This window comes from Trichosurus vulpecula, chromosome 3 (genome assembly GCF_011100635.1).
Source record: "Trichosurus vulpecula isolate mTriVul1 chromosome 3, mTriVul1.pri, whole genome shotgun sequence".
Lineage (NCBI taxonomy): Eukaryota > Metazoa > Chordata > Mammalia > Diprotodontia > Phalangeridae > Trichosurus > Trichosurus vulpecula.
The window spans coordinates 168,592,011-168,616,300 of record NC_050575.1 but is presented as its reverse complement, the minus strand read 5'-3'; the positions used below and the strand labels follow the sequence as shown (position 1 = coordinate 168,616,300).

Sequence of the window (24,290 nt, the reverse complement as noted above, 5' to 3'; positions counted from 1 at the left end):
ATACACACACACACACACACACAAATACAGATATAGACACAGAAAGACAGTGTCTGAAAGCTGCCGAGCAATATCGTTAGCTCAGTACTTATTTATCCCAATTTCCGATGCCTTCTGCATCTGTAGTCTCAGGCTGAAATCCTAACATTATTCTAGAGCCTTTTCAGGTTACAAAGATTCTTTATATGCACTTATTTCTTTTGATCCTCACTCATACCAATGAGGTGTAGATAGGGCAGAAATTGTTATCCCTGTTTTAAAGTTGGGGAAACTGATGCTGAGTAGCTAAGTGACTTGCCTAGAGTTGTATGACATAGTAGTACAGCTAGGTCTAGGTCTTCTGATGTAGTTCCTTGCTCTTTCTTCTGTGACTCCCAATAAGGTTTGACACTCAGCATGATGATCCTTTGTCAAACCCAAAGTTTTGATAATAATCATCAACAAGCATTGATTAAGCACTTGTTTTGTATAAGGCAGGACAGGTAGGTGGTACAATGGATAGAGTGCCAGGCCTGGAGTCAGGAAGACTTGAGTTCAAATCTAGCGTCAGACACTTGGTAGCTGTGGGACTCTGGGCAAGTCACTTAACTGTTTGCCTCAGTTTCCTCATCTGTCAAATGAGCTGGAGAAGGAAATGGGAAACCACTGCAGTATCTTTGCCAAGAAAACTCCAAGTGGGGTCTTGAAGGGTAGAGCATAACTGAAACAACTGAACAGCAAGTGGAACAATTGTGTAAGGCGCTGTCCCAGGTTCTGGGAATACCGACATTATAAAATAAAACAATCCCTGCTCTTCAAAATTTACACTCTAATAATCTCTTCCTCTTTTTGCATTTTGCAGTTTACTTCTGTAGTTTCATTGAAACCTCACCATACCCATTTGCTCTAGGCAGTATGAATATTACTGTCCCTATTTTGTAAATTCCATTAAAATCCTGGTCTGGCAGTGTAACATTGATCTTGAGTTCTCAAACCTTGTGTAAACAAACCATGATTTCAAACAAGTCTTGTCAAGCAGAAAAGGCTTTGAGGATGAGTCCTGTAACCAGGTATAGTTCTCTCATCAGAGAATTGATCAGCTGAGCTAAGGTTAGAGAGACATACCACCAGGTGTTGGTGAGGAATTTTTTGGCGAGGGCATTTACCAAATTATAGTCAGTCAGTAACCATGTATTAAGTACCTGTTATGTTCAAGGCACTGTGCTAAGTGCTGGAGATACAAAAAGAGGCAAAAGACAACAACCTTTGCCCTCAAGGAACTGACGGTCTAGATCACAGTCATAAAGAAGTTACCACGTGTGATGGCATATGAAGGAAATCACTTAAGTGCTGGCTCTGAAATCAGAGGACCCAGGATCAAAGCCTATTTCTGACACTTCTAATGTGATCTTCGACAAGTCTCGTTGGGCCTTATTTTCTTCATTTGTTAAAGGAAAGGGTTGGTTGAGATGGCCATTGGGGCCCCTTCCAATTCTAGAGCTCTTCGTTGCTGTGCAGTCATTTCAGTCGTGTCCAACTCTCTGTGACCCCATTTGAGATTTTCTTGGCAAAGATGCTGGAGTGGTTTGCCATTTCCTTCTCCAGCTCATTTTAACAGATAAGGAAACTGAGGCTAGAAAGTGTCTGATTCGAACTCAGGTCTTCCTGACTCCAAGCCCAGCACTCTATCCACTATACCATCTAGCTATCCCTCTAGAACTCTCAGTATATTTATAAAATAAAATAATCTAGAACTCCAAGTATATTTTAAAAATGGGGAAGTGAAAGCCCAGAGAGGATCGCCTTTCGAGCCACAAGATTAGCCCATTTACTGTAATTAGCACCCCTTCCCATGTACAGGGCACTGAGAGGAGGATACAGAAGTGAGTATCAAAGACTCCCTGCCATCCACGAGCTTATGATCTCCTATGTTTCTAATATTTATAAGCTATGCTTTGTCATTTATAAAGCGTCTTCATATATGTGAGGCAGCATGGGGTAGTGGAAGGAGTGCTGAACTTAGACCTAAATTTGCAGCCACCGTTGATATTTACTAGTTGTATGTCCCTTAACCTCCTAGGTACTCAATTTACTCGTCTATAAAAAAACAGGAGTAACAATACCTGGACTGCAACAATTCCAGGGTTGTTTGTAGGGATCAAATAAAATAATGCACATAAAATGCTCTATAAACTGCGAATTTCTGTCCAAGTGTTAACTATGTCATGTCATTTTATTTTCCTAGCAGCATAGTCCACTGGAAGGAATGGGGGATTTGGAGTCCAAGGAGTGGGATTTGGAATTCTGGCTCTATATTTTATGATCCTGGGCAAGTCACTTTCCTTCACTTCTCTTGGCCTCGGTTTTCTTGCCACTAGGTACTAAATGACCACCAAGGTTCCTTTCAGCTTTAAATCTATGATCCTGTGATCTCTATGAAGTCAGCAGGTCTCAACTGATTATATCCCATTTGCAGAAGAGGAAACTGAGGAACAAAAAAGTCATGACTTGCCTAAGATCATGTAACTGGTAAAAGCATGGAATTGAGATAGGTCCTCTGACTTCTGACCTGATATTTCTCCTCCCTCCGCCCCCCACCTCCCACCCCAGCACTGTTCTGCTTCTCATGGCCTGTTCACTAAAGAAGGGGATTTGAAACTATTTTTAAAGCAATATTTGGGATATCAAGGGTTACAGTAAAAATTTTTTTTTCTGCTTAATGCTTAGTCGAAAAATTAATGACTGCCTTGAAATTAATTAAAACTTCATTGGTGTGTGTGTGTGTGTGTGTGTGTGTGTGTGTGTGAGTGTGTGTGTGAGTGTATGAAATAGAAAAGCAAAGGAAGATAGTTGGCTTAGTGGATATGGTTCTGGACCTGGATTCAAATCCAGCCTGAAATACTTATTAGCTGTGACTTTAGGAAATCATGTAACCTTTGTCTGCCTCAGTTTTCTTATCTGTAAAATAGATATTATAATAATAGCACCTAGTCCTAGGATTTTTATGAGGACAAAATGAGATATTTGTAAAGCTCTTTGCAAACCGTAAAGTTCAATGAATATGCTAGCTATTTCTACTACTATTACCACCACCAACACTACTATGATTACTACTACTGATTAATTAAACATAGTATGCCAGACGTTGTACTAAGTCAAGAAAGATAGGCTCCTGCCCTCAAAGGGGCTTGCATTCTAATACAAGAATCCAACACATATGGGGGATTGGTGACCAGGGAGGAGAGTTTTGATAGTGTTAGTTTCTCAGCTCAGAAGGAACTACTAGACTTTAGTTTCTGCTGGAATAGCCTTTGAGACCTCCACGCCCAAATGGGCACCAGAGGAGAGCTTTAGTGGGGGATGCCCACTCCTTTACATATAGCTACCTCTCTATACATTAATTTTGGCCAATCATACCAGAAATTAAGTTACTAAATTCCTGAAGTTCTTAGTTGGAAATTTTATTCTTCTAAAATTGTGCTTTCTTTTAAAAAAAAATATTTTATTCCCCTTATTAAAGGCTAAAACAATTTTTAAGATTTTTTTAAAAAAAGTTTTGCTTTCCTAATTGTATCCCTTCCTCCCTTGCCTCCCCTGTCCCTGAGACAGTAAGCAATCTGTTATAGGTTATACATGTGCAGTCATGTGAAACGTTTCCATGTTAGTCATTTTGTAAAAGAAGACAGACAAACAAAAAGACAGAAAGAAAGTATATTCTTCAGTCTGTATTCACACAATATCAGGTCTTTTTCTGGAGGCAGGTAGCATTTTTCATTATGAGTCCTTTGGGATTGTCTTGGATCATTGCATTGCTGAGAAGAGCTAAAGCATTCACAATTCTTCATTGTACAATATTTTGGCTGTTGTGTACAATATTCCCCTGGTTCTGCTCACCTCACTTTGCATCAGTTCATGTATGTCTTTACAGGTTTTTCTGAAACCATCCTGATTATTGTTTCTTATAGCATAATAATATTCTGTCACAATCATATGCCACAACTTGTTCAGCTATTCCCCAAATGATGGGCTTCCCCTCAATTTCCAATTTTTAGCCACCACAAAAAGAGCTTCTGTAAGTATTTTTGTACGAGTATGTCCTTTCCCTTTTTGGGGGGTGTCTTTGGGACATAGATCTAGTAGTGGTATGGCTGGACTAGAGAGTGTACACAGTTTTGTAGTGCTTTGGGCATAGTTCTTAATTGCTCTTCAGAATGGTTGGATCAGTTCATAACTCCACCAACAGTGCATTAGTGTCCCAGTTTTCCTACATCCCCTCTAACATTTACCATTTTCCTTTTTTTGTCATATTAGCCAATCTGATAGATGTGAGTTGTTTTACTTTGCATTTCCCTAATCAATAGTGATTTAGAATATTTTTTCATATGACTATAGATAGCTTTGATTTCTTATTCTGAAAATTTCCTGTTCATATCTTTTGACGATTTATCAATTGGGGAATGACTTGTATTCTTATAAATTTGACTCAGTTCTCTATATATTTGAGAAACGAGGCCTTTATTAGAGGTGGCAAATTCTCCCCCCCCCCATTTTCTGCTTTCCTTCTAATTTTGGTTGCATTGGTTTTGTTTGTGCAAAATTTTTTAATTTTATATGGCCAAAATTATTTATTTTACATTTCATAATGCTCTATATTTTGTTTTGTCCTAAATTCTTCCCTTCTGACAAGTGAACTATTCCATACTCTCCTAATTTGCTTGTGGTACCATCCTTTATGTGTAAATCATATACCCATTTTGATCTTATCTTGATATATGGTGTGAGATGTTGGCTATACCTAGTTTCTTCCATACTCTTCCAGTTTTCCCAGCAGTTTTTGTCAATTACTGAGATTTTGTCCCTAAAGCTTGGATCTTTGGGTTTATCATTTACTAGATTTTAAGGTCATTCACTAACAATGTATTGTGTACCTAATCTATTGCACTGATCTATCACCCTATTTCTTACCCAGCTCCAGATTGTAATTGTGCTTTCTTATAATGGATTTTCCTTCACAAGTTCCTGTGGTCTTAAAACTTAAAGGTTAAGGGGTAAAAAACCCATGGTAGTGTGAAGAGCAGGAACCTAAGTGTGATCAAATGTGGCAGTCTTAAGAGAGAAGTTTGCTGAAGGAAAAAAAAAAATTTAATTAGCCAGAGATCTAATTTCAGATTTTTTTTTCTATCCTGTTAATTATATTCTCTAACGTGTTAACAGCTCTGCCTTCAGAATAGCACAACTTATTCAAAAGGTCATAAACAGATGCTGACATTAATTACTCTGAGGAGCTGGGGCTGCTTTGTTAGAAGCTAAATCTTTTGGGAAGTTTAAATCTCTTGCAAGTGAAATTCATCTCTAGGTAACAATGTGGTGCCTTTTGGACACACCTCAGCCACTGCAGAAATACAAAGAAGATGCCGCCTTGTAGCCTTGTCTGTTGCATTGTATGGATAAATACTTGTTACAATGCCCCTTGCCCCTTCCCCCATTCCCTGACCACCTGGGTGGAATGCTGATATGATCAAAACTCTGGCCTGCAAAGGTCCTTCAAGTCCAATCCCCTTATTTTACAGATGGGGAAACTGAGTCCAAGAGAGGCTAAGTGACTTCCCCATGACCATACAGGATGTAAGTGGCAGAGCTGAGATTCAGACCTCGGTCTTCTGACATCAGATCTGGGGTTCTTTCCTTATAGGGCTCTATACAGTCTTATCCCCTTACTAGTCATAGAATCAATAATTACTGAATCAAAGAATGAAATTTACATGTGCTCAGCTTGAATTAATGAATGAACAACTGAATAAATGAATGAAATCTATCGAATGAAATTTAAATATCCTGCTGAGTTAAGACCATTGTGTTTTTAGGGTTTAAACAAGTGAAATTACCCATTGAAAGAAGTAAATAGGGCAGCTAGGTGGTTCGGTAGAAAGAGTGCCAGACTTGGAGTCAAGAAGAACCGTGTTCTTAAGTTCAGACCTAGCCTCAGACACTTACTAATTTTGTGATCCTGGGCAAGTCACTTAGCCCTGTTTGCCTTAGTTTCCTCATCTGTAAAATGAGCTAGAGAAGGAAATGGCAAACTACTCCAGTATCTCTGCCAAGAAAATCCCAAATAGGGCAGCTAGGTGGCACAGTGAGTAGAGCACCGGCCCTGGAGTCAGGAGGACCTGAGTTCAGATCCTGCCTCGGACGCTTGACACACTTACTAGCTGCGTGACCTTGGGCAAGTCACTTAACCTTAATTGCCCCGCCCCACCAAAAAAATCCCAAATCGGGTCACTGAGAGTCAGACACAGCTAAAACAAGTGAACAACAATGATAAAGAGAGAGTCAATACCTCATTGGAATATGAGCTGGAAGGGATCTTAGAAATGATTTATCCCCACATTTCATTTTAAAAACAATCTATTTAAATATCTTGTATCTCTTCAGTAGAGAGGCAGTGTGGATAGAGAACTGATCTCAAAGCCTGGAAGACCTGGGGCCACCACCATTCTCATGCATCCCGACTATGTGACCTTGGACGAGTCCCTTGATTTCCCTGTGCTCCAGGCAGCTCTCTAAGACTTTAAGATGTTGAAAAGGTGCCAACCTGCATTTGTGGAGGGAGGTTTTTCATTCTTGAGTTGCTTAGGTAAATGAAATCACAAGTTCAGGGCTTATCCCCATTTCCACGATAGAATGTATTCTCCTTGAAAGTGGGGACTGTTTCTTCTTAACTTTTCTATCCTTAGTATCCTTGGCTCAGTTCTGTGCATATGGCACACAATTAATAATGATACTACTGATAGGTCTTCCTACCTCATCTCTTCCCACTCCAGTCCATCTTCCACTCAGCTGTCAAATTAATCTTCCTGATAAAACATAGATCTGACCATGTCTCACACTCCTTCCTTCTCCCATCAACAAACTCCACTGGCTCCTATTATTGTTTCAAGATCAAATAGAAATCTTATGTTTGGCACTCAAAGGTCTTCACAGTTTCCCCCCCACCCTTTTCAGTGTTTGTATTACTGTTGTTTTTCAGTCCCGTCCAACTCTTTGTGACCCCATTTGGGGTTTTCTTGGCAAAGATACTGGAGTGATTTGCCATTTCCTTCCCAAGCTTATTTTACAGATGAGGAAACTGAGGCAAATAATTATGACTTGCCCAGGGTCACACAATTAGTGGCTGAGGCAAAATTTGAACTCACAAAGATGAATCTTCCTGACTCCACACTATCCGTTGCACTGCCTAGCTGCCCATTGTTCTAATACCCACCACATACTGTGATCCTTGAATAAGTCAATCTATCTCTAGACTCCCTGGGATTTTCTTTGGCTGTCCTTTATGTCTGGAATGCTCTCTCTCTTCATCAACATCTCCTGGCTTCCTTCTAGTCCCAGCTAAAATCTATCCCAATTTCTATAAGAAGCCTTTTCTGATCTCCTTTAATGGTAGGCCTTTTCTGTGATTCTCTTTCATTTATCCTGTGTCTGTGTTGTTTGTCTGTAGCTGTTTGTATATTGTCTCCTCCATTAGACTGTAAACTTCATGAGAACGGGGACTATCTTTTGCCTTTCTCTGTGCGTATTGACATACCAGCTGTTGAAATAGAAAACAAAACAAAAACCCAGCCCTGATACCCAGAGAGTTTGGGACTTCATTGTCCTTCTTTTCCTGATATTTTGGCTATGTTGGAGCAAAAAGGACAAGCTGAAGGCTAAGGTTCTGGAGAATATCAGAAGATTGAGGTATGAAACTAGTCATGTAGGAACCCCAGTCACTAGATAGATTGAATACAATCTTGCCTGTTTTCTGGAATGCTGCTTAGAGAAGGATTTGAAGAAGATACTTTTTTTATCCTCCAAGCATTAATTTGTTATTGTTTTTTGAAAAGGGTATTTAAAGTAGGTATATGAAGGATCTGCATTTAATTCAGTTTCGTCTCTTCCCCTCTGCAAAACACACGCATGCGCGCGCGCGCGCACACACACACACACACACATACATCAAGCATGTGACATGATGGAAGGGCAATCAGGTGAAATAGATGGGCATACCACATTGGAGTACAGGCCACCTGTCTTCAAGTCACAGCCCTGCTACTAAGGTACTCTGTGATCCTGAGCAAATTACTTGACTTCTCTGGGTTTAATTTTCCTGCTATAAAACAAGATCCTTCCCAGCTTTGAGTTTATGATGCAATTTCCTCAGTGACTCTCAGGGACCTCAAAGAGTTAATGAATTTCCATCAATTCTTTGATTCTGGGATTAGCATGGGATTGTACCTGGAAAAGACAATAGAGATCTAGCCCAACTCCATTTTACAGGTGAGGAAACTGAGTTCCAGTGAGATTAAGTCACTTGCCTGCGGTCCCCTAGCTAAAACCTGGTCTCCTGACTACCGTGCTATTTTCACTATACCAATGCTGCCTCAGGTTTATGCTTTTCTCACAAGGAAGGTCTGGGTTGTAAATTAGGATACTTACTTGAAGAAAGGAGAAGGGCATCTGTTATCTCTTTGTGTAGATAGGAGCAGGCATTCGCCTCATTTTCCTTTGTGGTAAATAGCAGCTACCTGGTCTATTACTCTTAACATGTTTATAAAGCATGTTACAATCTACACCTGTCGTCCTATTTGATCCTTAACATCTCAGTGAAGCAGGCAGGGCCAGGATTAGAACCCCACTTTTGTAGATGAGGAAACTGAGGACCAAGAAGCAATAGGGTCTTAGAATATAGACCTGAAGGGACTTTAAAGATACCTAGGCCAGACTTCTTTATTTTACAGATGAGGATTCTAAAATCCAGTGAGATTAAGCCACTCACCTTGGCTAGAGAAGAGCAGAGCCTGGACCAGAAGCTGAGTGTACTGATTATCATTGTCTACTCTCAACCCTCAAACACACTGCTTTTCACTAGCAGATGGTTCTTATCCTGAAGTGCTGGTGGTTTGTTTTGTTTTGTTTTTTCTCTCTCTCCTTGGGATTTATTGAATGCCTGAAAATACTGGGTGGCATTTTGTGGAATGCTTCCTGTGTTGATGGCTCAGATATTCTGAAAAGAATCAAGGAAACCAAGGAGGACTGAAGATGATTTGGTCCCTGAATCTCAGCCCTTCTTTGGGATGTTGAGAGAGGGTAACTTCTTACACAAGATTTATCCTCAAATATACATTTTATTTCAAGGAAGCTTTTGGAAAATGATTCAAATGTCAAGTGCTCCTCCTTCTCTGTTTCTTGTCATTTGGGTTACAGAGCTCTGAGAGGATTGGACTTGGTTGCCATTCCCTGAAAAGCCCAAGAAAGTCCAGGCCTGAAGTTGAAAGCACAATATATATTCCAGAATACCTTTTACCCGAGATATGGGGATGCTTGGGTCCAGTCTATACGTATCTGGCCTTTTCATGTGGAGGGGGCATCAAAGTGGCACAGTGAGTAGAGTGCCAGGCCTAGTCAGGAAGAACTGAGTTCAAATCTTGACCTTAGACTCTTAGTAGCTGTGTGACCCTTGGCAAATCACTTAACCCTGTTTGCCTCAGTTTCCTCATCTGTAAAATGAGCTGGAGAATGAAATGGTTCTTTGCCAAAACAAAAACAAAATCCAACCCAAATGGGGTCACAGAGAGTCAGATATGACTGAACAACCACAATAAATATCTGTGAAATCAGATCATCCAGAGGCACTGGCTCAAGGTCAATGTGAAACCCTTATTCTCTCCAATTTAGCAAGGGAACTTTTTTGGGGGGTGGAAATCTACCAATCCATTATAGGCATCTGTCCCCCAACTTTCTAATATTGTCTACAGTGTTTTCCCAGTGACCATAAATGGGAAAAGGGCTAGGGAAGTGTTATTTCTCTCTAATCTTGAAATAAGTAAGAGTGTCTGCAAGAATTAGTCATAGAATCATAGTAGAGTTGGATGAGAACTTTGAGATGGTCTAGTCTAACCTCCTCAACTTACAGAAGAAGAAACTAAGACCCAAAGGGCTAGTTGACTTGCCCCAGGACACACAAGTAGCAAGTAGCCAAGCTGGTATTAAAAAATTGGATTGTTTGGGTAAGGTTACAAAGGGTTGGCTTTTTCTCTGCTTTTGTATGTTTCACTTAATAAAAAACACATTTATACATAATTTAAAGGTTTACAAAGTACTTGCCTCATGACAACCCTATGAGATAAGTAGTGAAAGTAGTATAATTTTATAAATGAGGATACTGAGGCCTGGAAAAATGAAGTCATTATTCGTATTCATCCATCTAAGAAGGGGCAGAACCGGAATTCGATTTCATGATAGTACCTTGTCTTTCTGCCTAGAAATAAATGCTTTTCATCACCCCCTCCATCCCTCTACCCTTTATCTTTTGGGGTCTGCTTCTCCATAGGCCACCCTTATTTGTGGGGGTCAGATCTGCATGTAGGTTTACAATGAGGACATGTCGGGATGGGGCTGGGATTGAGGTTAGTGGGAAGAGCAGAGGTAAGAGAAGTCAAAAAGGAGAGGGGCACTTTATGGAGGAAGAAACACTGGAACAGACTTTTAAATTTTTATAGGAAGCCAAATAAACTTTCCCTCTGAATTCCATACCCTCATATGTACTAGGCTAGAGTGGAAAAGGGTCAGTGATCATGAGGGTTTAGGAGACCTCCATCTTAGCATTCATCCTACTCCCTACTAGTTGGTGCCATTGGACAAGTGAACCTCCTGGAGTCTGTTTTCTCATCTGTAAAATCATGATGATGAACCTTGCACTCCTGTCTTACAGAGTGGTTGTGAGGAGAGTTCTTGGTAAACTTTGACACGTTATAAAAACACAAGCCATTGACATGATTCATTGATTAGGGTTGAAGTTTCTGACTTGGCAGCCATTCATGTATGAAATGGCTGGGCTTCTAGTTTGGATTGCAGAATTGAGGCAAACACCTGCAGGTGTGGAGAGACAGCTCTTGCAAACAGCTCTAAGTCCTGCTGTTTTTTTCTAATTTTATATTCTGGGAAAGTAGACTTCTCATTGTATAATTTAGGAGCCAACCACATTTCTCCTCCTCTCTCCCTTTGCTGCTTCCCCCCCCCACACCCCTTTATTACTACCGGGCTAAAATTAAGTTTATCTAGGACTATCTAGTAGTAAGTTTGTCTAGTACTGAGACAATTGAGCATTCTCCTCCTTGAGAAGTGATATATAACTTTTTGGTGGCCTTTCTTTGTATCCCCAGTGCTTAGCATAGTGGGTAGCATGAAATATCAGCTTCAGCTTCATAAACTTATGGACTAATTGATATCCAAGAGAGATGGCCTGGTTGTGGGCACTTCTCCTCGACCCCTCCCCCCCCCCATCCCAATTTCCCCATGGCAAAAGAAGGGGATTAGACAAGGTAAGGTGATCTCTAAGCTCTCTTGCATGTTAAATAAGTACCAACTATGTTCTAGGTGTTATGGATAAAAATTTTAAAAATGAGGCCTTCCCTGACTTGAGCTTTTATTTGGCTAATTTCAGTTCTTTTGTCTGTGTTACTATCTAGCAGTCATGACTTCAGTTAATAGTCAATAAATATTTGTTAAGCGCACTAGCAGTGTGCCAAATGCTGGAGATACAGTCAAAAGACAATCCCCACCCTCAAGAACCTCACAATCTATGTTGCTTAGATATCATGCCCTTTCCCTGCCCCATTTGTTTTAATATTGCAATGGGAAAGAATTTGGAACGCCAGAGTTCATAGTAGTTCCCCACTGAGCACATATGGGGCAGCTAAGAGGTGCCACAGTGCTTAGAGTGCTGGGGCCTGGAGTCAGGGAAGATTCATCTTCCGGAATTCAAATCTGGCTTCAGACACTTAGTAGCTGGGTGATCCTGAGCAAGCCACTTCACCCTGTTTGCCTCAGTTTCTTCATCTGTAAAATGATCTAGAGAAGGAAATGGCAAACTACTCCAGGATCTTCACCATGAAAATCCCAAATGGGGTCAGATACAACTGAAAAATGAGTGAACTCCACTGATCATATAGTCCAGTGGTAAAACCAGGTTGCTTGGCTGGGATTTAGGATCAACACCCCTTTCCTTGAGTGTATTTTGCCAGAAGAAATGAAGAAGTAAAACTTTCCCTACTTGATTTGGAAGCCTGTCTGTGTGGTGAATGGTGGAGGTACCAATCCTTTAGATACAGACTTAGAATGACTGAAAAGGGGGGTCCAGTGTCTGCGGTGATCTTAAGAATGCAAAGACACCCTAGGTACAACGTCATCAGAGTCTCTGTCAGAATTCTAGGATCAAGTGGCTGCATTACTTTCAGGCTCTATCCAAAAATATTGTGTGTGTCCTAAGCTGGAGAGAAGCTTAGCATCCAAGTGAACATCATTGCATGAACCTCCCCCACCAAGCACTGTGGTCACAGCTGAAGTAAAGCACATATCCATCTTAGGTTCACTAATTCAGTAAACCTATATTAAATACCTACTGTGTACAAGTGTCATAGGATAGAGTGTTACTCTCAGAGTTAGAAAGACCTGAATTCAAATTCTGACTGGGACACTTCCTGTTTGAACTAGGGTAAGTCATAATCTCTGTCAACCTCAGTTTCCTCATCTGTAAAATGGAGATGCTAATAGCACTGCCTTATAAGGTTGTTTGGGAATCAAATGTTAATGCATGCAAAGTGTTTTGTAAACCTTAAAGCAATATATGAATATTAGCCATGAATGTAGTATCTACCGTGTAGATACTTGAGACAGGGCATGTACTGGACAAGCAAGGTCAACGGTTACATGGTAGTGAATTGCAATCAGAGCAGTGGAAGGAAGTTTCCATGCAGATGAGATCACATTTGAAGTACATGCAGAGCTCCGTAAGAGATCATAGGATACTAGGTTTAGGTCTTAGGGAGATGCCCAAATTAAATTTAGCAACTAGTCAACGATAATCATTATTTAAAAGTGATCCCTGGCCTCATGAAATTCAGTCTAACACCGATTCTTCCGATCACTCTTCCCTGATAGATGTGATCTCTACCTCTCCCCCTTCTCAACTGCCATAAAATTCTTCTAACTTCTATGTCCTTGATCACATTCTGTTTAGCCCTTATGGACAGGGCTCTGCCTTCTGTCCTTCCCCAACAGCTGTTAGCCCAGGACCTCGTACATAGCCGGCACTCACTAAATGCAGGAATGATGCAGAGAACCTTTGCCAGGACCTAATGGGTCTGGTGGAGTAGTCTAAGCAAAGTCCCTTTACTCACAGATTTGTGAAAAGCAGTATTTATTTAAACTGTCTGGAGAGGGAAGAAAATCTGCCTACTTAAGACACGTAGCTAATTATAGGGAAAATCTTTTTTCTGCTACTAGTTGGAGGGAAGAAGAGAACTTGATTCCTAGTTAAGAGGGAAAATATGTGCTTAACTTCTCATTTTCTTATTGAGATTAGTCCTTTACTTCCTGGCTTGAGGAAATAATTGGAAGAACAATTAAATAGTGAAGTAATTTGGTGAGGGAGATAAATTTTGAGTTTCCCTTTCCAGCCTTTCCAGGGATTGCATTGGGAGGGGAGGACCCTAGGAAAAAGGGAGGCCATTGGGTTTGTTGGCTTCCTGAGTAGTATCTTAATAACAACAAGAAGGAGGATCTTGTTCTTTTTTTCCCTGGAGGTTGTCCAGGTGGGGGTGGGGTGAGAGACTCAACTGAGGTCCCCTGTGAAGGGTAGTAAGGGGGAGAGCTAGAGTCTACTGTCATTCTGTATTTGTGCGGTGTGATACTCTGGTTCTTCATAGATTAGGAAACAAACCCAGCTGATCTTTATTGCACATTTAAATCAAGCTGGGGGCTGGGAAGGGGGTGGGTGTAAGGAAGAGAGCCATAACCTCATCTTAGACAAATGGTATTGATTTTTTCCCCTAGCTGTTTATCAGTGGAGAGTTTATATAGTAGAGGAACAGAACATTAGAGCTGCAAGGGACCTTAAAAATCACCTCCTGATCCTCTCATTTTACCGGGTAACTCCTGATCATGACATTGGGTAGTGAGCGAGCAAAAACAATGACTCCAAGAAGGCAGTGACAGCCATAGTCCACCAGCAGCCTAGGGAGTAGCAGTATTTTCTAACCCCTTCAGGCTGACTTCTCTATTCTGATGTCTGTCTTGTACAAAGCTGGTGATGGGGGGTGGGGGTGGGGAGCATTAAACAAGCCTTCTGCTCTTTTGAGTTTGCAATATAGCTTGTGAAATAAGACAGGCAAAATAAAGTGCAGGTGCTAAGTGCCATTAGAGGCTGAGAGGGAAAGTATTTTATGGGAGTTTGAAGAATGGAGTGCAGGGTAGCAGCTCTGATTCTGACTCCCCACACTTTGCTTTCTCATCCTGAAACATGTCTCTGTCCCTGGGCCCCTCTTCTCATTGGTGTGTCCTTCCGAAGGGCCCAGGCCTGCCATCCATTGTGTCCTCTGCAGCTCTGCTTCTGGTCTTCACTAGTTGTCAGCTTCCTTCTAACCCCCGAAGTTCGCTCCATGCCTGTATCTTTCTCATCCTGCAACATTTCTTTCTCCCACCAGCTACCCTTACTTTTTTTTTAATCTTTCTTTTTTTATGTGTTATTTCCCCCATTAGAATGTAACCTTCTAGAGGGCAGGGACTGATCTGACTCATTGCTTGTATTTGCATCTTCGGTGCTTAGCAAGATGTCTGGCATATAGTTAGTGCTTAATAAATGCTTGTTGACTGACTGATGGTGAGGAGTTATAATGGAGAGGCATCATGGTGCAGTTAAAATGACATGGGATGTAGAGTTAGAGGACTTGGTTCAGGTACTGTAGTCCCCATGTGATCTTGGACAATGCACTTAACCTCTTTGTGCCTCAGTTTCCTCATCTATAAAATGGGGGGTTTGAACTCAACAACTTCTAAGGTCCCTTCCAACTTGAAAATTTAAGAATCTACAAGTAGGAATGTAGGATTTTGTTCTGGAGCACATGGAATAGCTCTGTCATTTTACTACTGAGAGAGGTGAAGTGATCTGCCCAAAGTCATGTCACAGTTGGCTGGCATTCAGACGAAGACCACCAATTTCCATCTGTAGCTCTGCTTGCTCACAGCACCCTTCCAGGAAGAGCTGATCACTTCAGATCTCATCATGCCAACTGACTCAGTTTTGGAGAGTGAGCCTGTTGCTCTCAGCTCGGCTAACGTGACAGATGCTGAAGGGGGTGTGGGGAAAAATAAATGCATTAATGCGCTGTTGGTGAAGTTGGGACCTGGTCCAGCCATTCTGGAGAACAGTTTGGAACGATGTCCAAAGGGCTATACAATTGCACTACTAGGTCTGTATGCTAAAGAGATAAAAAAAAAAAAAAAGGAAAAGGATCTATATGTACAAAAATATTTATAGCAGCTCTTTTTGTGTTGGCAAAGAACTGGAAGTTGAGGGGGTACCTATCAGTTGGGGAATGGCTGAACAAGTTATGGTCTATGATTGTGATGGAATACTATTGTGCTGTAAGAAATGATGACAAGGATGGTTTCAGAAAAAGCCAGGAACTGATGCAAAAGGAATTGAGGAGAACATTGTATACAGTAACAACTATGTGATAGCAATAATTAGCTATGAAAAACCTAGCTACTTTGGTCTGTACAAGGATCTCTGATAATCCCAAAGGACTCAGGATGAAAAATATTAGCTACCTTCAGAGAGAGAGCTGATGACCTCTGAGTGCAGATGGAAGCAAAGTTTCTTCCACTTTCTTTACTTTTCTTGTTTTTTTCCCCAACATGGCTAATATGGAAATGCATTTTGCATGACTTCCCATGTATAATGGGTATCGTATTGATTACCTTTTCAGTGGGTTTCAGCGGGTTGGTGAGGGGCTAGAGGGAAGGAGAGAATTTGGAAATGAAATTTTATTTTTTTAATTTATTTTTTATTTTTAGTTTCCAACACTTAGTTCCACGAGTTTTTGAGTTCCAAATTTTCTCCCCCCTCCCTTTCCTCCCCCCTACCCCACAAGATGGCATGTAAATCCAGTGTAGGTCCTACATATACCTTTGCATTAAACTTATTTACATAATAGTCAAGTTGTAAAGAAGAATTATATCCAATGGAATGAATCATTGTGTTGGTAAGAAAAATGAGCTCCTTAGCACTTAGTTCAACCAAGTGCCCTTGAAGAGTTTGGCTTTTGTTCACTTTGAGTAATTCAGTGTATTTCATTGAGCCTTACTAGGTGCTAAGCCCCAGGCCCAAACCCCTATTAGGTGTAAAACCTTAGTGGGTGTGGATAGGCAACTGAGGTGGGGCCCAAGGTGGGGCCAACTCCAGGGAGGCCCTAGTTTACATGTCTGGGACAGCAGAGGCTTTTAGACCAGGTGGGTTTAAGTCGCCTCTTTGTGATGATTCTAGGTCACGTGGGTGAGTCGCATGTGTGACTCACCCCTGACGCTTAAAAAAGATGTAGAATCAGGGGTTGGCTGTCTTTTCTTTGGAGCTCTCACCCACAGCCGTGGTGGCTCGAGTGACTCTGGGCCAGCCCTTGTTCTGAGGTCCGGGGCTGAACCTAGATGTTGGTACTATGAATCTGTATTTGGTCTGTCTGTTGATGTTTGTAATTTGTTTGTAACTTGTTCTGAGGTTCAGTGTGCTGGTCTTTTCCCCTGAGCTAAGTGAATGATATTAGTATGCTGAATTAAAGTAAGCTTGTCAACCCCTTCACCTTGCTTTCCTTAGTTAAGCAGATCAAAAGAAACTGTGCTTTCGCAGAGTGCTGGCAGCTTTCTGGGTGCTGGCTGTTGGTGGATCTTACACCCCCACAGAAGCTGCTAGCTGGATTGTTGAAACAATCATGAGAAAGAAGAAGCGAAACCAAAAAAGAAGGAAAAATAAAGGGAGCAAATAGTTTGCCTCCATCTGCATTCAGACTCCATAATTCTTTCTCTGGGTGTGAATAGCTTTTTCCATCATGAGTCTTTTGGGGCTGTCTTTGAACCTTGCATTGATGAGAGGAGCCAAGTCTATCAAAGTTAGTCCTTATAGATACTGTGTGTCTGTAATCGTGTCTAATGATCTTGTGGTTCTGCTCCCCTCACTCAGCATCAGTTCATGTAGGAAATGAACATTTTAAAAATTGTTTAAAAATTTTAAAAAAATAAAGCTTAAAGATAAAGAAAAAACCGTAACCCAATCCTCTAGTTTCCTCTTCCTTCTGATTGGAGGGCTGGAGGGTGGAGCACTAAACTCCCAAAACTTTCCCTTTATAGAAGGCAAAATTTGGGTGTTAAGCTCACTCCACTTTCTATCTGCAGCCCTTCTTGGTTGCACCTCCAGGAGTAAGGTGCTCCTGGCTCAGTACCTCCTGTCATTCCCCTCCCCTCCAGCTTCCTTTTGTGTATTGTCTTTCTCCATAGATTGTAAGCTCCTCAAGGGCAAAGATAGTCCTTATTTGTACCCCCAGCTTGGTATGTTGCCTGGCACATATTAAGTATTGAATCAATGTTTATTGGATTGAATCCACCCCATTGGAGTGCAGTGCTTTTTCTGTGATTCTGTTCCCTGAATGTCAGGCTGAAGAGTTTGGACTCTGTCCTGCAAATAAGGAGGAGCTGGTGAGGGCTGTGCTTTGGGAAGATTCATATGGCCACACGTGCTCAGTGGATTGGATGTAGTGGGTGTGCTAGGAGGAGGGTTGCTGTATGATTGTAGAAAAAGGTGAGATAGATCAGTGTTGGCTGTAGGCGGTAGTCACAGAGGGCTTTCTACAGGGAGGTGGGATTTGAACTGGGCTTTGAATAATGGTAGGACTGGATAGAGAAAGACTCAGAGGAGCACTGTCTCTGTTTATAGCGTGCAGAAAGGTCTTTAAAGACAGCCTGTCATCAGTCCTGGACCTCAGACACTCCTGTTGCCTCTGGATGTAAGCCAAAGGTTCAGGGAAGCAGCTGGTCTCCTCCCTGTAAAGCCCGGATGTGCCTGTGCTGTTTCTAAGTCCAGCCACAATGTAGGGGAGACAGCAGCCAAACTGTTCTATACGCTTCTCTTTGGTTTAACTTGCTTATGGTCCATTAGACTAAAGAGATTTCCACCTCTGAGTTTTCCTTTCCTCTAGGGCTCCTTTAGCTAGCTTTTAAGGACTTGATCAGATTGTCTGACTGCCCCTTGTAAGAGCTCCTAATTTCATTAGGATTGACTCAGTGGTGGGTCCTCTCTAGCTCAGAGCCTCTGCTTCTTGGAGTTTCTGGGAAGGTAGCTTGCTGTAATGGACTTGAAATCAGGGATCTGCATTCTAGTCTTGGCACCAGGGCTTACCAGCTCTGTGACATCACAGAAATAGTGCTGCATATGTCAGCAGAGGACCTGGGTTCAAATCCCAGTTCTGTCCCTGGGTGAATCTCTCCATTTTTCTGGGTCTCTGTTTCCTCACCTATAAAATGAAGGTATCAGACTAGATGGTCCCTAAGGTCCCTTCCAGATCTAAATCTATGATCCTATGACCACAGGCAATCATTTCACCCTTGAGTCTTTTGTCATGGGCATAATAATAGAGCTTTGTAAAATGTCATTTGTCATCATTCTTATTATATAGTTTTGGACTCATTTGGAGGCCTCATTTATTATGCTTTTTCTAATCTCTTCTTCCTCTAAAATAAGTTGTTTGGGAGCCTTGATTCTGAAAAAAAAGGAGTAACTAGTCATTTAAAAATATTTTTAAATTAACAAAATCTATTTTCTCTTCCTCTTACCTTTCCCTTCATTAGGGGGAAAAAACCTCAGAACAAAACAATACAAAATATGCATAGTCAAGCAATACTAATTCCTGAATTGGTCAAGTCCAAAAAATATATGTCTTAATCTGTACCCTGAATTTATGATTTTCCTCATCTGGGGATGGAGTGAGGGGTGGGGGTGGTAGGTAGCATGGAACTAATAATTGTTTGAAAGCCTTTTTATTTGGACCATGTATTGAAATGCTAGGATATAAGCTCATGATCTTTGGAGGTGCAAGTGACTTTTGTATTTCTTGTTGTTCAGTCCTATCTGACTGACTGTTTGTGACCCCATTTGGGGTTTTCTTGGCAAAGATACTGAAGTAGTTTGCCATTTCATTCAACAGTTCATTTTACAGATGAGTAAACTGAGGCAGAGTTAAGTGACTTGCTAAGGGCCACATAGCTAGCAAATATCTGAGGCCAGATATGAATTCAGATCTTCCTGACTCCAGGCCTAGTGCTCTATCCACTGTACCTCCTTTGCCCCATACACTAGGGCTTATTTAGGGCATGTAGTAGGTGCTTAATAAATACTCATTGAGTGCATCAAGCTTCTTGCCCTAAGTGCTTAAACAATGCTTGTTGGGTAGTGTGAAGTCCCCATCTGCCTGTACGTCAGCCAAACTATGAAGTAAGTGAATTTTACCTTTGGAACCTTTTTGTAATATCTTTTTTCTTTTGGCTGGGCAGTTGGGATTAAGTGACTTGCCCAAGGTCACACAGCTAGTATATGTGTCAGGTGTCTGAGGCTGGATTTGAACTCAGGTCCTCCTGACTCCACGGCTTATGCTCTACTCACTGTGCCACCTAGCTGCCCCACTTTTGGTAATATCTGCTGCTTCTCCCCTTACCTCCCCCTCCAGTGTTTCTTCTCCCACTCCAAAGTCTGTTTTCCTTCCCTGTACCAGCTTTCCTGTTCTCTTTACACTTCCAAATCACAAACCTTTTTATTGGATTTTCTCCACAAATTCATTCGTACTAAGCCATGGGTAATGAATGGAGTTACTTCTCTCCAGGGCTGCATCTTGAAACATAAAAAAGATTTAAGACTTAATTCAACAAATCAGCCTTTCTATCTCCAAATCCATCCCTCTTTCAGAGGCATGGAACATATGGTAAGCCATGGAGCCAAGATCTTTACTCATCCCTAACTTTTATTATACCAGCCCATCAGTCAATCAACATTTATTAAGATCTACTATGTGCCAGGCACTGTGCTAAGCACTGGGTATACATAAAGGGGTAAAAGACAGTCCCTGCCTTCCAGGATCTTACAGTCTAATGGGGGAGACAACATGCAAACAAAAATATACAAAGAGAACTGTATATAGGATAAACAAGAAATAATTAACAGAGGGAATTAAGAGTGATTGGGGAAGGCTTCCTGCACAAGGTGGGATTTTAGTTGGGACTTAAAAGAAACCAGGGAGGACAATAGTCCGAGCAGAGGAAGGAGGACATTCCAAGGCATTGGGGACAGCCATAGAAAGTGCCCAGAGCCAAGAGATGGAGTTTCTTGTTTGTAGAACAGCCAGGAGGAGGCAGGTGTTGCTGGACTTGAAAGGTAGGAGAGGGCTAGGTTATTAAGGACTTTGAATCCCAAACAGAATATTTAGTATTTGCAACTGAAGGAAATCACTGGAGTTATTAAGTAGATGAGTGACATGATTTGGACCTGTACTTTAGGAAAATCACTGTAATGGCTGGATTGGTATGGGGCGAGGCTTGAGGCAGGCAGACTCCCCAGCAGGTTGGTGCAATAATATAGGTGTGAAGTCGTGAGGGCCTTCGTTAAAGTGGTGGCAGTGTCAGAGGAGAGAAGGGAGGGGTGTATATGAGAGATGTTGCAGCGGCGAAGTCAACAGGCCTTGGCAAAAACTAGGGTATAAGAGATGAGAGATAGTGAGGAATCCAAGAGGACTCCTGGGTTGTGAGACAGAGGGACTGGGAGGATGGTGTTACCTGCTACTGTAATGAGGAAGTTTAGAAGGAAGAGGGTTTTGGGAGAAAGATAATCGGTTCTGTATTGGACATACTGAGTTTGAGATGTGTTTTGCCCATCCATTTCAAGATGTCTGAAATGCAGTTGGAGATGTGAGACTGGAGGTCAGCAGAGACATTGGTTTCAGAATCATCAGCATAGAGATGGGAATTAAAACTATGGGAGCTGATAAGATGACTCAGTAAAGTATATAGAAGGGAAGTGAAGGGGGCCCAGAATAGAACCCTAAGGGGTATCTATGGTTAGAGGGCATAATCTGGAGGAAGATCCAGCAAAGGAGATAGAGAAGAAGTGGTTAAGTGGGTAGGAGTAAAACCAGGCAAAAGTGGTATCCCAAAAACCTAGAGAGCAGAGTGTATCGAGGATGAGAGGGTAATCAAACCTGTCAAAGGCTGAAGACAGGTTAAGGAGCATGAGGATTGAGAAAAGGCTTTTGGATTCACCTTTTAAAGAGATCATTACCCCAGAAGCTCCAAGAAGACTTTAGCGGATGACACAGAGAAGAACCAGTCTGTGCTTTCAAGGCACTTATAATCTTAAGTCAAAGGAATAAATCTCTAAATGTGGATTTTCAGAAATCAAGAAGGGAAGAAATTTTTGTTCTTGTTTGTTATTTGTTGGGTGAATACCCTATGTTGTGTTAATGTGAATATACATGTACCAGTTTTACAAATAGCCACTTGCCTTCTTACTTCCCTTGGGGCAGGAAGCATTATAGAATTGCCAGGATGCTAGGGCTGGAAGGGACTTTAGAGATGATTTGTTTAACTCAATCCTTTTGCAGATGGCAGTCTCCAGACTCCCAGTCCAGTCCTCAGTCTGCTACGTTAACAGCTGGAGTCTAACATGACAAAGATGGCCTTAAAGGATCTGCATCAATGGTGATGTTTATGGGATGAGTAAAGAAGAAAATAGTTTACTATGTCCTGCAAGAGCTGGTAGGGACTGAGAGTCTGTGAGGAGAAGACTGAGGTTTTCATTCAGTCGTTAATCCAAGCTCTGTCCTGAAGGAAGATTTATAGGATCTTGGAATTTCCTCAGCATTGGTTGGACTTGGGATAGAGAGTCAGTGAGTGTAGCCAGAAGTAAGTGTTTTCTTCCTGTTGTATCCAACAGAGAGAAACTAACCCTATTTGTTTAAATAACACTACAATTGTAATGTTTTGTTTCAAAGGGAATCTCAAGTTTCTCAGGCTCATTAATCCTAGAAGGTTGAAATGAGCACCCACTGGGTTCAGCTATGTGGGCCACTTGACTTCTCTCTCAGTTTCATTTTCTTCATCGGTAAATGGATCTGGAGTGGAGGTGGGGGTGGGGTGGGGGACAGTTTGGACTAGATGACATCTAAGGTCCTAATCCCATGATCTAACCCAGAGCCTGATTGGGGTCACTGAGGAAAAATAAGACCTTGCCAGGGGATAGAGTAGGGGAGGGAGGTGAAGGGATGAGTATGGAGAATTTGCAATGGATGGATTGTCTCTCCTTTCTCCCCTTCCCTAGCTCTAGTCACTGCCATCTCCTGTCTGTTTTAGAAGGTGAGGAAGCCTTGGAGATGGAGTGATCTGGGGGAAGAGGAGGGAAATCTGTGTCAGCATAGGATTTTAAACCAAGGCTTCTCACTTTTAGCTCAGGATGGCACATAAAGCTCTGTTTCTCTGCTCTGGTTAGACAGAGACCTCTTACTCTGTAAACAGGGTGGTTTAAAGAGAAAAACACATTGGACCAGGAGTCTGAAGATCTGATTTCTAGTCTCAATTTTGCCTCTGACTGTGATCCTGGGAGGAAATCTTAATTTCTCCAAGCCTATTCTCTTATGAAATAAATAGTAATCCTTGCTTTGTTCAACTATCAGGGTTTTTTTGTGGACCATAATGCCATATTAAAGCCTTGGGAAAAGGGCAAAAAGCTCCATAAAGAAAGGATTAGGTGGTGGGATTGTATTCACTGTAGCACCTAGGAATTCTTCTTGGAGGTGGACATAGTGGAAGTTTTAAGTCTCACCCTACTCCCCCAAGCCCACATTCCATCTTTTTCTCCTTTACCCATCTTCCCTGGCCTTTCTAAGAACCTCAGTGAGGGAGCAAGTGAGGTTTGCAGATTTGTTAAAGCTCTGTGGTTCTTCTGGAAAATATGTGCCTAGTATATGTTTGCTCTTCTGGACTTTAAGGCCAAGAATATTCTGGTTTCCCCACTTAAGCTTCCTTGTCTTCAGGGGACACACCTGATCTAGCTGTCTCTTTCCCAGAGTGTTTTGCTGCTCAGTTGCTGATAAATGCCCATTTCAGAGTCCCTGGGGGCTTTTCCTCAGACCAATAAATCAGAGCCATTTCCAGAGGGGTTATTCTCTGAGGAAGATCGTAGGATCATAGACCTAGAACCCCCTGGAAAGGACCTCAGGACATCTAGTCCAACCCCCTCATTGTACATGAAAGAAATGGAGGCTTAGGGAGATGAAGTGACTTCTGTTTGACCCATATGCCTCTTCACACCTGTCCTTTTTACTAGCGCAGAAGGGAAGTCCCATAGGAGCTGGTGGTGTCTGCTTTCCATACTTGAAGGAAGTGTGACCTCACAATAGAGTTAGTGCCTCCCATGCCTGGTTCAGTGCTCTTTCACATTTAGTGGTTAAGATGAGAGCCCATCTACACTCTCTTGGGCAACTCTTCTAGAGGATCTAGCTAACCAGCTAGAGTCTTCCTCTACAGCTCTTGACAGGGTGTAGGTAGATACCAGTGGAACTTATGGGCTGCCTGTTGGCTTTCCCCATACTTGCTATGTGACCAACCTATGGTTTCTGGTTATATAGCTTCTTGATTACATTTTTTAAAAAATGTTGATTCTTCAAATCATTCTCCAATTGATAAATGGTCAAAGGATATGAACAGGCAGTTTTCAGAGGGAGAAATTAAAGTGATCTATAGTCATATGAAAAAAATGCTCTAAATCCCTGTTGATTAGAGAAATGCAAATCAAAATGACTCTGAGGTACCATATCACACCTATCAGATTGGCTAACATGACAAAACAGGAAAATGATAAATGTTGGAGAAGATGTGGGAAAATTGGAACACATCGCTGGTGGAGTTGTGAACTGATCCAGCCATTCTGGAGAGCAATTTGGAACCATGCCCAAAGGGCTATAAAATTGTGCATACTCTTTGACCCACCAATACCACTTCTAGATCTGTATCTCAAAATGATCATAAAAATGGGAAAATGTATGAAAATATTTATAGAAGCCCTTTTTGTGGTGGCCTAGAATTGGAAATTGAGGGGATGTCCATCAATTGGGGAATGACTGAACAAGTTGTGATATATGAATGTAATGGAATATCATTGCGTTATAAGAAATGATGAGCAGGCAGACTTCAGAAAAACCTGAAAAGACCTATATGAACTGATGCTGAGTGAAATGAGCAGAACCAGGAGAACACTGTACACAGTAACAGCCTCAATGTGTGATGACTGACGTTGACAGACTTAGCTCTTCTCAGCAATGCAAGGACCAAAAACATCTCCAAAAGACTCATGATGGAAAATGCTGTCCACATCCAGAGAAAGATCTATGGAGTCTGAATGCAGATGGAAG

At 41.6% G+C, this 24,290-nt stretch overlaps 1 protein-coding gene across 1 annotated transcript in view; it reads left to right on the top strand.

Annotated features, from left to right (window-relative positions):
* The window catches only part of VAV2 (vav guanine nucleotide exchange factor 2), a gene marked incomplete in the record, with an annotated part of 409,366 nt that overhangs the window by 31,955 nt on the left and 353,121 nt on the right, over window positions 1-24,290 (top strand).